At 38.4% G+C, this 13,759-nt stretch overlaps 2 non-coding genes across 2 annotated transcripts; one reads left to right on the plus strand and one right to left on the minus strand.

The window, feature by feature from the left end:
- The first annotated feature begins 4,035 nt into the window (after window positions 1-4,035).
- LOC112780217 (small nucleolar RNA R71) lies at window positions 4,036-4,143 on the plus strand. Its single transcript, XR_003191069.1, has one exon. It is a non-coding gene; the product is annotated as a small nucleolar RNA R71 (small nucleolar RNA).
- A 9,241-nt stretch (window positions 4,144-13,384) lies between these two features.
- LOC112781358 (small nucleolar RNA R71) lies at window positions 13,385-13,492 on the minus strand. Its single transcript, XR_003192139.1, has one exon. It is a non-coding gene; the product is annotated as a small nucleolar RNA R71 (small nucleolar RNA).
- Window positions 13,493-13,759: the final 267 nt, after the last annotated feature.

Raw genomic sequence — 13,759 nt, forward strand, 5'->3', positions numbered from 1 at the left:
AAAAAACAAGAAGCATTGTCACCACATCAATATAATTAAGCTAAGTTCAAGGATAAATTCGAAACTCATGTACTTCTTGTTCTTTTGAATTAAAACATTTTTCATTTAAGAGAGGTGATGGATTCATAGGACATTCATAACTTTAAGACAAAGTTACTAACTACTAATGATCATGTAATGAAGACACAAACATAGATAAGCACATAACATAGAAAATGAAAACCAGAAGAAATAAGAACAAGGAATGAATCCACCTTAGTGATGGTGGCGTTTCCTTCTTGAGGAACCAATGATGTCCTTGAGCTCTTCTATGTCTCTTCCTTGTCTTTGTTGCTCCTCCCTCATTGCTTTTTGATTTTCTCTTATTTCATGAAGCATGATGGAGTGCTCTTGATGTTCCACCCTTAGTTGTCCCATATTGGAACTCAATTCTCCTAGGGAGGTGTTGATTTGCTCCCAATAGTTTTGTGGAGGAAAGTGCATTTGAGGCTTCTCCGGGATCTCATGGTGATGAGCTTCATACGCCTCTTGAGCTCCATGAGTGGGCTCTCTTGCTTGCTCCATCTTTTTCTTAGTGATGGGCTTGTCCTCTTTGATAAGGATATCTCCCTCTATGTCAATCCCAGCCGAATTACATAGGTGGCAAATGAGGTGAGGAAAGGCTAACCTTGCCATGGTGGAGGACTTGTCAGCCACCTTGTAGAGTTCTTGAGGTATAATCTCATGAACTTCCACCTCTTCTCCAATCATGATGCTATGGATCATGATGGCCCGGTCTATAGTAATTTCAGACCGGTTGCTAGTGGGAATGATTGAGCATTGAATGAACTCCAACCATCCTCTAGCTACAGGCTTGAGGTCCAATCTTCTTAGTTGAACCGGCTTGCCTTTGGAGTCAACCTTCCATTGAGCTCCTTCTACACATATGTCCATAAGGACTTGGTCCAACCTTTGATCAAAGTTGACTCTCCTTGTGTAGGGGCGTGCGTTCTCTTCCATGTTTGGCAAGTTGAATGCCAACCTCACATTTTCCGGACTAAAATCTAAGTATTTCCCCCGAACCATTGTAACATAGTTCTTTGGATCCGGGTTCTTACTTTGATCATGGTTCTTGGTGATCCATGCATTGGCATAGAACTCTTGAACCATTAGGATGCCGACTTGTTGGATGGGATTTGTTAGAACTTCCCAACCTCTTCTTTGAATTTCATGTCGGATCTCCGGATACTCATTTCTTTTGAGTTTGAAAGGGACCTCAGGGATCACCTTCTTCTTGGCCATAACATCATAGAAGTGGTCTTGATGGGCTTTAGAGATGAACCTTTCCATCTCCCATGACTCGGATGTGGAAGCTTTTGTCTTCTCTTTCCCCTTTCTAGAGGATTCTCCGGTCTTAGGTGCCATCAATGGTAATGGAAAAACAAAAAGCTTATGCTTTTACCACACCAAACTTAGAGTTTTGCTCGCCCTCGAGCAATAAAAGAAAGAATAGATGAAGAAGAAGAAGAAATGGAGGAGAGGGAGAGTGGGAAGTGTTTTCGGCCAAGAAGGGTGTAGAGGGGTGTGTTGTGTGAATTTGATGAAGAATGGAGGGCTTTATATAGGGAAGGGAGGGGGAAAAGGTTTCGGCCATACGGGTGGGTTTGGGTGGGAAATTGGTTTTGAATTTTTGAAGGTAGGTGGAGTTTATGAGGTAGGTTTATGGGGAAGAGTGGATGGATGTGAGTGGTGAAGAGGTGATGGGGAAGAGAGTTTGAGGTGATTGGTGAAGGGTTTTTGGGGAAGAGTGTTTATAGGGTTGTGTGAAAGAAAGTGGTGAGAAGAAGTGAGTGGAGGTAGGTGGGGATCATGTGGGGTCCACAGATCCTAAGTGGATCCTGTGGGGTCCACAGATCCTGAGTGGATCCTGAGGTGTTCAAGGATTTATATCCCTGCACCCATTAGGCATGTAAAAATGCCTTAGCACACAACTCTGGGCATTCAGCGCCAGGTTGGTGGCCATTTTGGGCGTTCAACACCCATTTGTGTGCCATTTCTGGCGTTGAACGCCAGAACCATGCCTGTTCTGGCGTTCAGCGCCCAGAAGCTGCCCATTTTGGGCGTTCAGCGCCAGAACCATGCTCTGTTCTGGCGTTGAACGCCAGGCAGATGCTCCTCCAGGGTGTGATTTTTCTTCTGCTGTTTTTGATTCCGTTTTCAATTTTTATATTTATTTTGTGACTCCACATGATCATGAACCTATAAAGACATATAACTAAGAAAAATATAGTTAGATAAATAAAAATTGGGTTGCCTCCCAACAAGCGCTTCTTTAATGTCAATAGCTTGACAGTGGGCTCTCATGGAGCCTCACAGATGTGCAGAGCTTTGTTGAGACTCTCCAACACCAAACTTAGAGTTTGGATATGGGAGTTCAACACCAAACTTAGAGTTTGGTTGTGGCCTCCCAACACCAAACTTAGAGTTTGACTGTGGGGGCTCTGGTTGACTCTGCTTTGAGAGAAGCTTTTTCTGCTTCCTCTCCATGGTTGCAGAGGGAGATCCTTGAGTTTTAAACACAAGGGAGTCCTCATTCCATTGAAGGACTATTTCACTTCTGTCAACATCAATCACAGCTCTTGCTGTGGCCAGGAAAGGTCTTCCTAGGATGATGGATTCATCCTCTTCCTTTCCAGTATCCAGGACTATGAAATCAGCAGGGATGTAAAGGCCTTCAACCTTTACTAATACGTCCTCTACTTGTCTATATGCCTGTTTTCTTGAATTGTTTGCCATCTCTAATGAGATTTTAGCAGCTTGCACCCCATAGATTCCCAGTTTCTCTATTACAGAGAGGGGCATGAGGTTTATCCCTGAACCAAGGTCACACAGAGCCTTAAAGATCATGGTGCCTATAGTACAAGGTATTATGAACTTTCCAGGATCGTGTCTCTTCTGAGGCAATGTCAGTTGATCCAGATCACTTAGTTCATTGATGAACAAGGGAGGTTCAACTTCCCAAGTATCAATGCCAAATAATTTGGCATTCAGCTTCATGATTGCACCAAGAAACTTGGCAGTTTGCTCTTCAGTAACATCCTCATTTTCTTCAGAAGAGGAATACTCATCAGAGCTCATGAAGGGCATAAGGAGGTTCAATGGAATCTCTATGGTCTCTAGATGAGCCTCAAAGTCCTTTGGTTCCTCAGAGGGAAGCTCCTTATTGATCACTGGACGTCCCAGGAGGTCTTCCTCCTTGGGATTTGCGTCCTCCACTCCCCTTGTAGGTTCGGCCATGGTGCTTATGTCAATGGCCTTGCACTCTCCTTTTGGGTTCTCTTCTGTATTGTTTGGGAGAGTACTGGGAGGGATTTCAGTGATCCTTTTACTCAGCTGGCCCACTTGTGCTTCCAAATTTCTAATGGAAGATCTTGTTTCATTCATGAAACTTACAGTAGCCTTAGACAGATCAGAGACTAAGTTTGCCAAATTAGAAGTATTTTATTCAGAGTTCTCTGTCTGTTGCTGAGTGGATGATGGAAAAGGTTTATTATTGCTAAACCTGTTTCTTCCACCATTATTAAAGCCTTGTTGAGGCTTTTGATCCTTCCATGAGAAATTTGGATGATTTCTCCATGATGAGTTATAGGTGTTTCCATAAGGTTCACCTAAATAATTTACCTCTGCTATTGCAGGGTCTTCAGGATCATAAGCTTCTTCTTCAGAAGATGCCTCTTGAGTACTGTTGGATGCAGCTTGCATTCCATGCAGACTCTGAGAGATCATATTGACTTTCTGAGTTAATATTTTATTCTGAACCAATATGGCATTCAGAGTATCAACTTCAAGAACTCCCTTCTTCATAGGCGTCCCATTACTCACAGGATTCCTTTCAGAAGTGTACATGAACTGGTTATTAGCAACCATGTCAATGAGTTCTTGAGCTTCTGCAGGTATTTTCTTTAGGTGAATGGATCCACCTGCAGAAGTGTCCAGTGACATCTTTGATAGCTCAGATAAACCATCATAGAATATATCCAGGATGGTCCATTCTGAAAGCATATCAGAAGGACACTTTTTAGTCAACTGTTTGTATCTTTCCCAAGCTTCATAGAGGGATTCACCTTCTTTCTGTCTGAAGGTTTGAACATCAGCTCTAAGCTTGCTCAGCTTTTGAGGAGGAAAGTACTTGGCTAAGAAAGCCGTGACCAGCTTATCCCAAGAGTTCAGGCTGTTTTTGGGTTGAGAATCCAACCATAATCTAGCTTTGTCTCTTATAGCAAAAGGGAAAAGCATGAGCCTGTAGACTTCAGGATCTACTCCATTAGTCTTAACAGTATCACATATCTGCAAGAATTCAGTTAAGAACTGAAAAGGATCTTCAGATGGAAGTCCATGAAACTTGCAGTTCTGCTACATCAGAGAAACTAATTGAGGTTTCAGCTCAAAGTTGTTTGCTCCAATGGCAGGAATGGAGATGCTTCTTCCATGTAAATTGGAATTAGGTGCAGTAAAGTCACCAAGCATCTTCCTTACATTATTATTATTTTCGGCTACCATCTCCTCTTCCTGTTCGAAAATTTCTGAAAGGTTATCTCTGGATTGTTGTAATTTAGCTTCTCTTAATTTTCTCTTCAGAGTCCTTTCAGGTTCTGGATCTGCTTCAACAAGAATATTCTTGTCCTTGCTCCTGCTCATATGACAAAGAAGAGGGCACAGAAAAAAATAATAATAATATTATGGATCCTTTATACCATAGTATAGAGATCCCTGTGTGAGTAGAAGAAGAGGGGTAGACAAAGAATGTAATATAATGGAAGAAACACAACTGTGAGGAGGGTTGAGATGTGAGATGAGATGTTAGTAGATGAATAAATAAATAGAATAAGATGGGAGAGGGAGAATTTTCGAAAAATATTTTTGAAAAAGAGTTAGTGATTTTCGAAAATGGTTTTTTGAAAAATGTTAGTGTTTTTCAAAAAATTTTTTAAAATCAAAAATAAAAATAAGAATAATTAGTTAATTAAAAAGAAATTTTTGAAAAAGAGGGAAGATATTTTCGAAAATTAGAGAGAGGGAGTTAGTTAGGTAGTTTTGAAAAAGTTAAGAAACAAAAAAAAAGTTAGTTAGTTAGTTGAAACAAATTTTGAAAAGATAAGAAGTTAGGAGGTTAGATAAGATATTTTGAAACCAACTTTTTGAAAAAGGTAAGATAAGAAGATATTTTAGAAATTAGTTTTGAAAAATATTTGATTTTTAAAATCTCAATTAATGACTTGATTCATAAGAAATCACAAGATATGATTCTAGAACTTAAAGTTTGAATCTTTCTTAACAAGTAAGTAACAAACTTAAAATTTTTGAATCAAAACATTAATTGTTATTGTTATTTTCGAAAATTATGATATAAAATTAAGAAAAATATTTTTGAAAAATATTTTTTTGAATTTTCGAAAATAACTAAGAAGTTTGAAAAAGATTTTGAAAAAGATAAGATTTTCAAATTGAAAATTTGATTTGACTCATAAGAAACAACTTGATTTTGAAAATTTTTAAAAAAGTCAACTCAAATTTTTGAATTTGATGAGAGAAAAAGGGAAAGATATATTTTTTTTATTTTTTTTTTTGAATTTTTATGATGCAAGAGAAAAACACTAAAAAGATGCAATGCATGAAATTTTTAGATCAAAACATGTGATGCATGCAAGAATGCTATGAATGTCAAGATGAACACCAAGAACACTATGAATGTCAAGATGAACATCATAGACACAATTTTGAAAAATTTTTAATGCAAAGAAAATATGCAAGACACCAAACTTAGAATTCTTTAATGCTTAGACACTAAGAATTCAAGAATGCATATGATAAACATGAAAAGACACAAAACAAAAAATCATCAAGATCAAACAAGAAGACTTACCAAGAACAACTTGAAGATCATGAAGAACACCACGAATGCATGAGATTTTCGAAAAATGCAAGATGCATATGCAAGTGACACCAAACTTATGATATGACTCAAGACTCAAACAAGAAACAGAAAAATATTTTTGATTTTTATGATTTTCTAATTTTTTTGGATTTTTTTTCGAAAATTATATGAAAAAGAAAAATAAGGATTCCAAAATTTTTAACATGAATTCCAGGAATCTTGCCATGTTAGTCTAAAGCTTCGGTCCAGGAATTAGACATGGCTCACTAGCCAGCCAAGCTTTCAATGAAAGCTCCAGTCCAAAACACTAGACATGGCCAATGGCCAGCCAAGCTTCAGCATGTAACATAAGAGAATATACTGCTCATTACTTATCGAAGTAACTTGCCTCTATGCTGATGGTTTGGAAGCCTCAGTCCAAAAGAATTTAGACATGGCTTTACAGCCAACCAGGCTTCACATGCTTCATGAAACACTAGAATTCATTCTTTAAAAATTTTGAAGCCATAGAATAATTTATTTTTGAAAACATTATATTTTCTTCTTCGAAAACAAAGGAGAAAATTTTGAAAGATTTTTTTGAAAAATTTTTGAAAGGAAAACAAAAAGAAAATTACCTAATCTGAGCAACAAGATGAACCGTTAGTTGTCCAAACTCGAACAATCCCCGGCAACGGCGCCAAAAACTTGGTACGCGGAATCGTGATTACACTTTAATTATGTAAAGTTCATTGCTCTTTCTTTCCCTGGAAATGGCGCCAAAAACATGATGCCAAAACCATGGTTCACAACTCTGTGTAACTGACCAGCAAGTGCACTGGGTCGTCCAAGTAATACCTTACGTGAGTAAGGGTCGAATCCCACGGAGATTGTTGGTATGAAGCAAGCTATGGTCACCTTGCAAATCTCAGTTAGGCGGATATAAATTGATAATGGTGTTTTCGAATTTAATATAATAAAATAGGGATAGAAATACTTATGTAATTCATTGGTAGGAATTTCAGATAAGCGAATGGAGATGCTTTCGTTCCTCTGAACCTCTGCTTTCCTGCTATCTTCATCCAATCAGTCTTACTCCTTTCCATGGCTGGCTTTATGTGATACATCACCACTGTCAATGGCTACTTTCGGTCATCTCTCGGGAAAATGATTCAATGCCCTGTCACGGCACGGCTAATCGTCTAGAGGCATCACCCTTGTCAATGGCTTCATCTTATCCTCTCAGTGAAAATGGTCAACGCACCCTGTCACGGCACGGCTATTCATCTGTCGGTTCTCGATCATGCTGGAATAGGATTTACTATCCTTTTGCATCTGTCACTAACGCCCAGCAATCGCGAGTTTGGAGCTCGTCACAGTCATTCATTCATTGAATCCTACTCGGAATACCATAGACAAGGTTTAGACTTTCCGGATTCTCTTGAATGCCGCCATCATTCTAGCTTACGCCACGAAGATTCTGATTAAGAGATCTAAGAGATATTCATTCAGTCGAAGGTAGAACGGAAGTGGTTGTCAGGCACGCGTTCATAGGGAATGATGATGATTGTCACGTTCATCTCATTCAGATTGAAGTACGAATGAATATCTTAGAAGCGAAGTAAGATGAATTGAATAGAAAACAGTAGTACTTTGCATTAATCTTTGAGGAACAGCAGAGCTCCACACCTTAATCTATGGAGTGTAGAAACTCTACCGTTAAAAATACATAAGTGAAAGGTCCAGGCATGGCCGAATGGCCATCCCCTCTGATCTAAGAACCAGGCGTCCAAAGATTCTCAAGATTCAAAGATGGTTCAAAAGATGTCTAATACAATAGTAAAAGGTCCTATTTATAATAAACTAGCTACTAGGGTTTACATGAGTAAGTAATTGATGTATAAATCCACTTCCGGGGCCTACTTGGTGTGTGCTTGGGCTGAGCTTGAGTGTTGCACGTGTAGAGGTCCTTCTTGGAGTTGAACGCCAGCATTTGTGCCAGTTTGGGCGTTCAACTCTGGTTTTGGATCCTTTTCTGGCGCTAGACGCCAGATTTGGGCAGAAAGCTGGCGTTGAATGCCAGTTTACGTCATCTATTCTTGGCCAAAGTATAGACTATTATATATTTCTGGAAAGCCCTGGATGTATACTCTCCAACGCAATTGGAAGCGCGCCATTTCGAGTTCTGTAGCTCCAGAAAATCCACTTTGAGTGCAGGGAGGTCAGAATCCAACAGCATCAGCAGTCCTTCTTCAACCTCTGAATCTGATTTTTGCTCAAGTCCCTCAATTTCAGCCAAAAAATACCTGAAATCACAGAAAAACACACAAACTCATAGTAAAGTCCAGAAATGTGAATTTAACATAAAAACTAATGAAAACATCCCTAAAAGTAACTAGATCCTACTAAAAACATACTAAAAACAATGTCAAAAAGCGTATAAATTATCCGCTCATCAGAGTGGAAGTCCAAACCTTTAGACAAAAGGAAGGTGAATCCCTCTATGAAGCTTGGGAAAGATACAAGCAATTGATCAGAAGGTGTCCTTCTGACATGCTTTAAGAATGGAGCATCCTATGTATATTCTATGATGGTCTGTCTGAATTGTCCAAGATGTCATTGGACCACTCTGCTGGTGGATCCCTTCATCTGAAGAAGACACCTGCAGAAGCCTATGAACTCATTGAAATGGTTGCAAATAACCAGTTCATGTACACTTCTGAAAGAAATCCTGTGAATAATGGGACAACTAAGAAGAAAGGAGTTCTTGAGATTGACTCTGAACGCAATATTGGCTCAGAATAAAATATTGACTCAGCAAGTCAATATGATTTCTCAGAGTCTGACTGGAATGCAAGCTGCATCCGGCAGTGCTAAAGAAGCTTCCTCTGAAGAAGAAGCTTATGACCCTGAGAATCCTGTAATGGAAGAGGTGAATTACATGGGAGAATCCTATGGAAACACCTATAATCCTTCATGGAGAAATCATCTAATTTTTTCATGGAAGGATCAGCAGAAGCCTAATCAAGGCTTTAATAATAATAATGGTGGGAGAAATAGGTTTGGCAATAGCAAGCCTTTTCCATCATCTTCTGAGCAACAGACAGAGAATTCTAAGCAGAGCCTCTCTGACTTATCAACCATAGTCTCTGATCTATCTAAGACCACTCTCAATTTCATGACTGAAACAAGGTCCTCCATCAGAAATTAGAGGCACAAGTGGGTCAACTAAGTAAAAGAGTGACTGAAACTCCTCTTAGTACTCTCCCAAGTAATACAGAAGAGAATCCAAAGAGAGAGTGCAAGGCCATCAACATGTCCATCATGGCCGAACCTGTAGAAGAGGGAAAGGCAGTGAATTCCAGTGAGAAAGACCTCAATGGACGTTCACTGGCCACTAAGGAGTTCCCTATTGAGGAACCAAAGGAATCTAAGGCTCATACAAAGACCATAGAGATTCTACTGAACTTACTGTTGCCATTCATGAGCTCTGATGAGTATTCTTCCTCTGAAGAGGATGAAGATATTACTGAAGAGAAAGCTGCTCAGTATCTAGGAGCAATCATGAAGCTGAATGCCAAGTTATTTGGTAATGAGACTTGGGAGGATGAACCTCCATTGCTCATTAATGAACTGAATGCTTTAGTTCAACAGAAATTACTTCAGAAGAAACCGGATCCCGGAAAGTTCTTAATACCTTGCATCATAGGCACCATGACCTTTAAAAAGGCTCTATGTGACTGATGAGCGGATAATTTATACGCTTTTTGGCATTGTTTTTAGTATATTTTAATTAGTTTTTATTATATTTTTATTAGTTTTTAAATAAAAATCACTCTTCTGGACTTTACTATGAGTTTGTATGTTTTTCTGTGATTTCAGGTATTTTCTGGCTGAAATTGAGGGACCTGAGCAAAAATCTGATTCAGAGGCTGAAAAAGGACTGCAGATGCCGTTGGATTCTGACCTCCCTGCACTCAAAGTGGATTTTCTGGAGCTACAGAAGCCCAATTGGCGTGCTTTCAATTGCGTTGGAAAGTAGACATCCTAAACTTTCCAGCAATATATGATAGTCCATAATTTGCCCGAGATTTGATGGCCCAAATAGGCGTTCCAAGTCAGCTCAAGAATTCTGGCGTTTAACTCCAAAACTGGCACAAAAGCTGGAGTTAAACGCCCAAACTGGCACAAAAGCTGGTGTTTAACTCTAAGAAAAGTCTCTACACATGGAAGCTTCAATGCTCAGCCCAAGCACACACTAAGTGGGCCCGGAAGAAGATTTCTGCATTAATTACTTATTTCTGTAAACCCTAGGCTACTAGTTCTCTATAAATAGGACCTTTTGCTATTGTATTTTCATACTTTGATAGACCTTTTCACGTTTGGGGATGGCCTCACGGCCATGCCTAGACCCTCTTGTTCTTTTGTATTTTCACGGTGGAGTTTTTACACACCATAGATTAAGGTGTGGAGCTCTACTGTTCTTCATGAATTAATACAAAGTACTATTGTTTTTCTATTCAACTCAAGTATATTTCTTCTCCATGATATTCATTCGCACCCAAGAACATGATGAATGTGATGATTATGTGACACTCATCACCATTCTCACCTATGAACGCGTGACTGACAACCACTTCGTTTCTACATGCAAACAAGCTTGAATGTGTATCTCTTGGGTTTCTAATCTCAGATTGGAACCTTCGTGGTATAGGCTAGAATTATTGGCGGCCATTCCTGAGATCCGGAACGTCTAAACCTTGTTTGTGGTATTCTGAGTAGGATCTGGGAAGGTATGACTGTGACGAGCTTCAAACTCGCAATTGTTGGGCGTGTGACAGACGCAAAAGGATCAATGGATCCTATTCCAACATGATCGAGAATCGACAGATGATTAGCCGTGCGGTGACAGCGCATTTGGAACATTTTCACTGAGAGGACCGGAAGTAGCCATTGACAACGGTGATGCCCAACATAAAGCTTGCCATGGAAAGGAGTATGAATGATTGGAAGAAGGCAATAGGAAAGCAGAGGTTCAGGAGGAACAAAGCATCTTCATACGCTTATCTGAAATTCCAACCAAAGAATTACATAAGTATCTCTATCTTTATTTTATGTTTTGTTTATCTTTTAATTATCAATTCTCCATCACCATCTGAATTAGCCTGACTGAGATTTACAAGGTGACCATAGCTTGCTTCAAGCCGACAGTCTCCGTGGGATCGACCCTTACTCACGTAAGGTATTACTTGGACGACCCAGTGCACTTGCTGGTTAGTTGTGTGGAATTGTGACAAAGTGTGATTCACGTTTAAGAGCTCCAAGTCCTTTGGCGCCATTGTTGATGATCACAATTTCGTGCACCAAGTTTTTGGCGCCGTTGCCGAGGATTGTTCAAGTTTGGATAACTGACGGTTCATCTTGTTGCTTAGATTAGGTACTTTTCAGAATTTTTAAGAATGGATTCTAGAGTTTCAAGGTGATGTTCTTATCATCACAAAAGCTGATTGATTCTCATCAATTTAGCTGCTGAATGTAATGTCCTGTTGAAGCTTGGCCAAACATGTCTAATCTTTTTAGACTGAAGCTTTAGACTAACATTGCATGATTCTTGGAATTCTTATTAAAAGTTTTGAATCCCTTTATTTTCTTTTTCATATAATTTTCGAAAAATCACAAAAAATTTTTTTTATAAAATCATAAAAATAAAAAATATTTTATGTTTCTTGTTTGAGTCTAGTATCAATTTTTAAGTTTGGTGTCAATTGTATGACTTTCTTCTTCTTGCATTTTTCGAATTTATACATATTGTTATTCATTGATCTTCAAGTTGTTCTTGATAATTTCATTGCTCTGATCTTTAAATTCTCTTGTTATGTGTGTTTTGTTGTTTTTCTTATGCATTCTCAATTTGTTAGAGTCTCTAATACAAAATTTCTAAGTTTGGTGTCTTGCATGCATTGTTTATTTGATCTTAGTTACATTTTTATTGTTTCTCATCATCAAAAACTCAAAAATATTTTCAAAACTATGTCTTTTCAAGTCAATAATATAGAGAATTGAAGATTCAGAACATTCAGCAGAGGAATCAAACAGAAAAAGCTGGGCGTTCAAAACACCCAGTGAAGAAGGAAAACTGGCATTTAAACGCCAGCCAAGGTACCTGGCTGGGCGTTTAACACCCAAAAGGGTAGCATTTTGGGCGTTAAACGCCAGAATGGATGCCATTCTGGGCGTTTAACGCCAGAAGGACACTAAAGGGAAGATTTTGTTTTTAATTCAAATTTTTTTCAAATCTTCATAATTTTTCAAAATCAAATCTTTTTCAAATCATATCTTTTCAATCATATCTCTTCAAAATCAATTTCTTTCCATTTTTTTATTTTCGAAAATCCTTGTTATAATTAGTGATTTAATTCAAAATTTTCAAGTTGTTACTTGCCTATTAAGAAAGGATCAAAAGTTTTAATTCTAGAATCATATCTTCTAATTTCTTGTTAGTCAAGTAATCAACTTTAATTTTAAAACTTTCTCTTTTTAGTCTGATTTTCAATCATATCTTCTCAATCATATCTTTTCAATCACATCTTTTTCAAAATTAATTTTCAATCATATCTTTTTAATTTCTAATTTCAAAATCTTTTTCAAAAATCACTTAATTTCTTTCTCAATCTTAATTTTTAAAAATCTCAATCAAATTTTCAAATTTCTTTTAATTATTTCAAAATCTTTTTAATTTATTTTCGAAAATTCTTCCCCTCTTCTCACATCCTTCTATTTAAAGGACTAACACTCCTCCTCAAGGTATAATTCGAACTCCCTCCTTCTTTATATGTTCGAATTCTCTTCCATCTACCTCCTCCTTCTATTCTTCTTTTCCTCTGACACCTTAAAGAATCTCTATACTCTGACATAGAGGATTCCCTACTTTCTTGTTCTTCTCTCTTTCATATGAGCAGGAACAAAGATAAAGGCATACTTGTTCAAGCTGATCCTGAACCTGAAAGGACCTTGAAGAGAAAGCTAAGAGAAGCTAAAGCACAATTCTCTTTAGAGGGCCTAACAGAGCTTTTCAAGGAAGAAGAAACCATGGCAGCCGAAAACAACAATGCCAACAATGCAAGGAAGGTGCTTGGTGACTTTACTGCACCTACTCCCGACTTCTATGGGAGACGCATCTCAATCCCTGCCATTGGAGCAAACAACTTTGAGCTTAAGCCTTAATTAGTTTCTCTAATGCAACAGAATTGCAAGTTTCATGGACTTCCATTGGAAGATCCTCATCAGTTCTTAGCTGAATTCTTGCAAATATGTGACACTGTCAAGACCAATGGGGTTGACCCTGAAGTCTACAGACTTATGCTTTTTCCTTTTGCTGTAAGAGACAGAGCTAGAACATGGTTGGATTCACAACCTAAAGAAAGCCTGAACTCTTGGGAAAAGCTAGTCAATGCCTTCTTGGCAAAGTTCTTTCCACCTCAAAAATTGAGCAAGCTTAGAGTGGAAGTCCAAACCTTCAGACAAAAGGAAGGAGAATCCCTCTGTGAAGCTTGGGAAAGATACAAGCAATTGATCAGAAGATGTCCTTCTGACATGCTTTCTGAATGGAGCATCATAGGTATTTTCTATGATGGTTTGTCTGAACTATCCAAAATGTCATTGGATAGCTCTGCTGGAGGTTCTCTTCATCTGAAGAAGACGCCTGCAGAAGCTCAGGAACTCATTGAAATGGTTGCAAATAACCAATTCATGTACACTTCTGAAAAGAATCCTGTGAATAATGGGATAGCTCAGAAGAAAGGAGTTCTTGAGGTTGATACTCTGAATGCCATATTGGCTCAGAATAAAATATTGACCCAACAAGTC

Source organism: Arachis hypogaea, chromosome 19, assembly GCF_003086295.3.
Source record: "Arachis hypogaea cultivar Tifrunner chromosome 19, arahy.Tifrunner.gnm2.J5K5, whole genome shotgun sequence".
Classification (NCBI taxonomy): domain Eukaryota; kingdom Viridiplantae; phylum Streptophyta; class Magnoliopsida; order Fabales; family Fabaceae; genus Arachis; species Arachis hypogaea.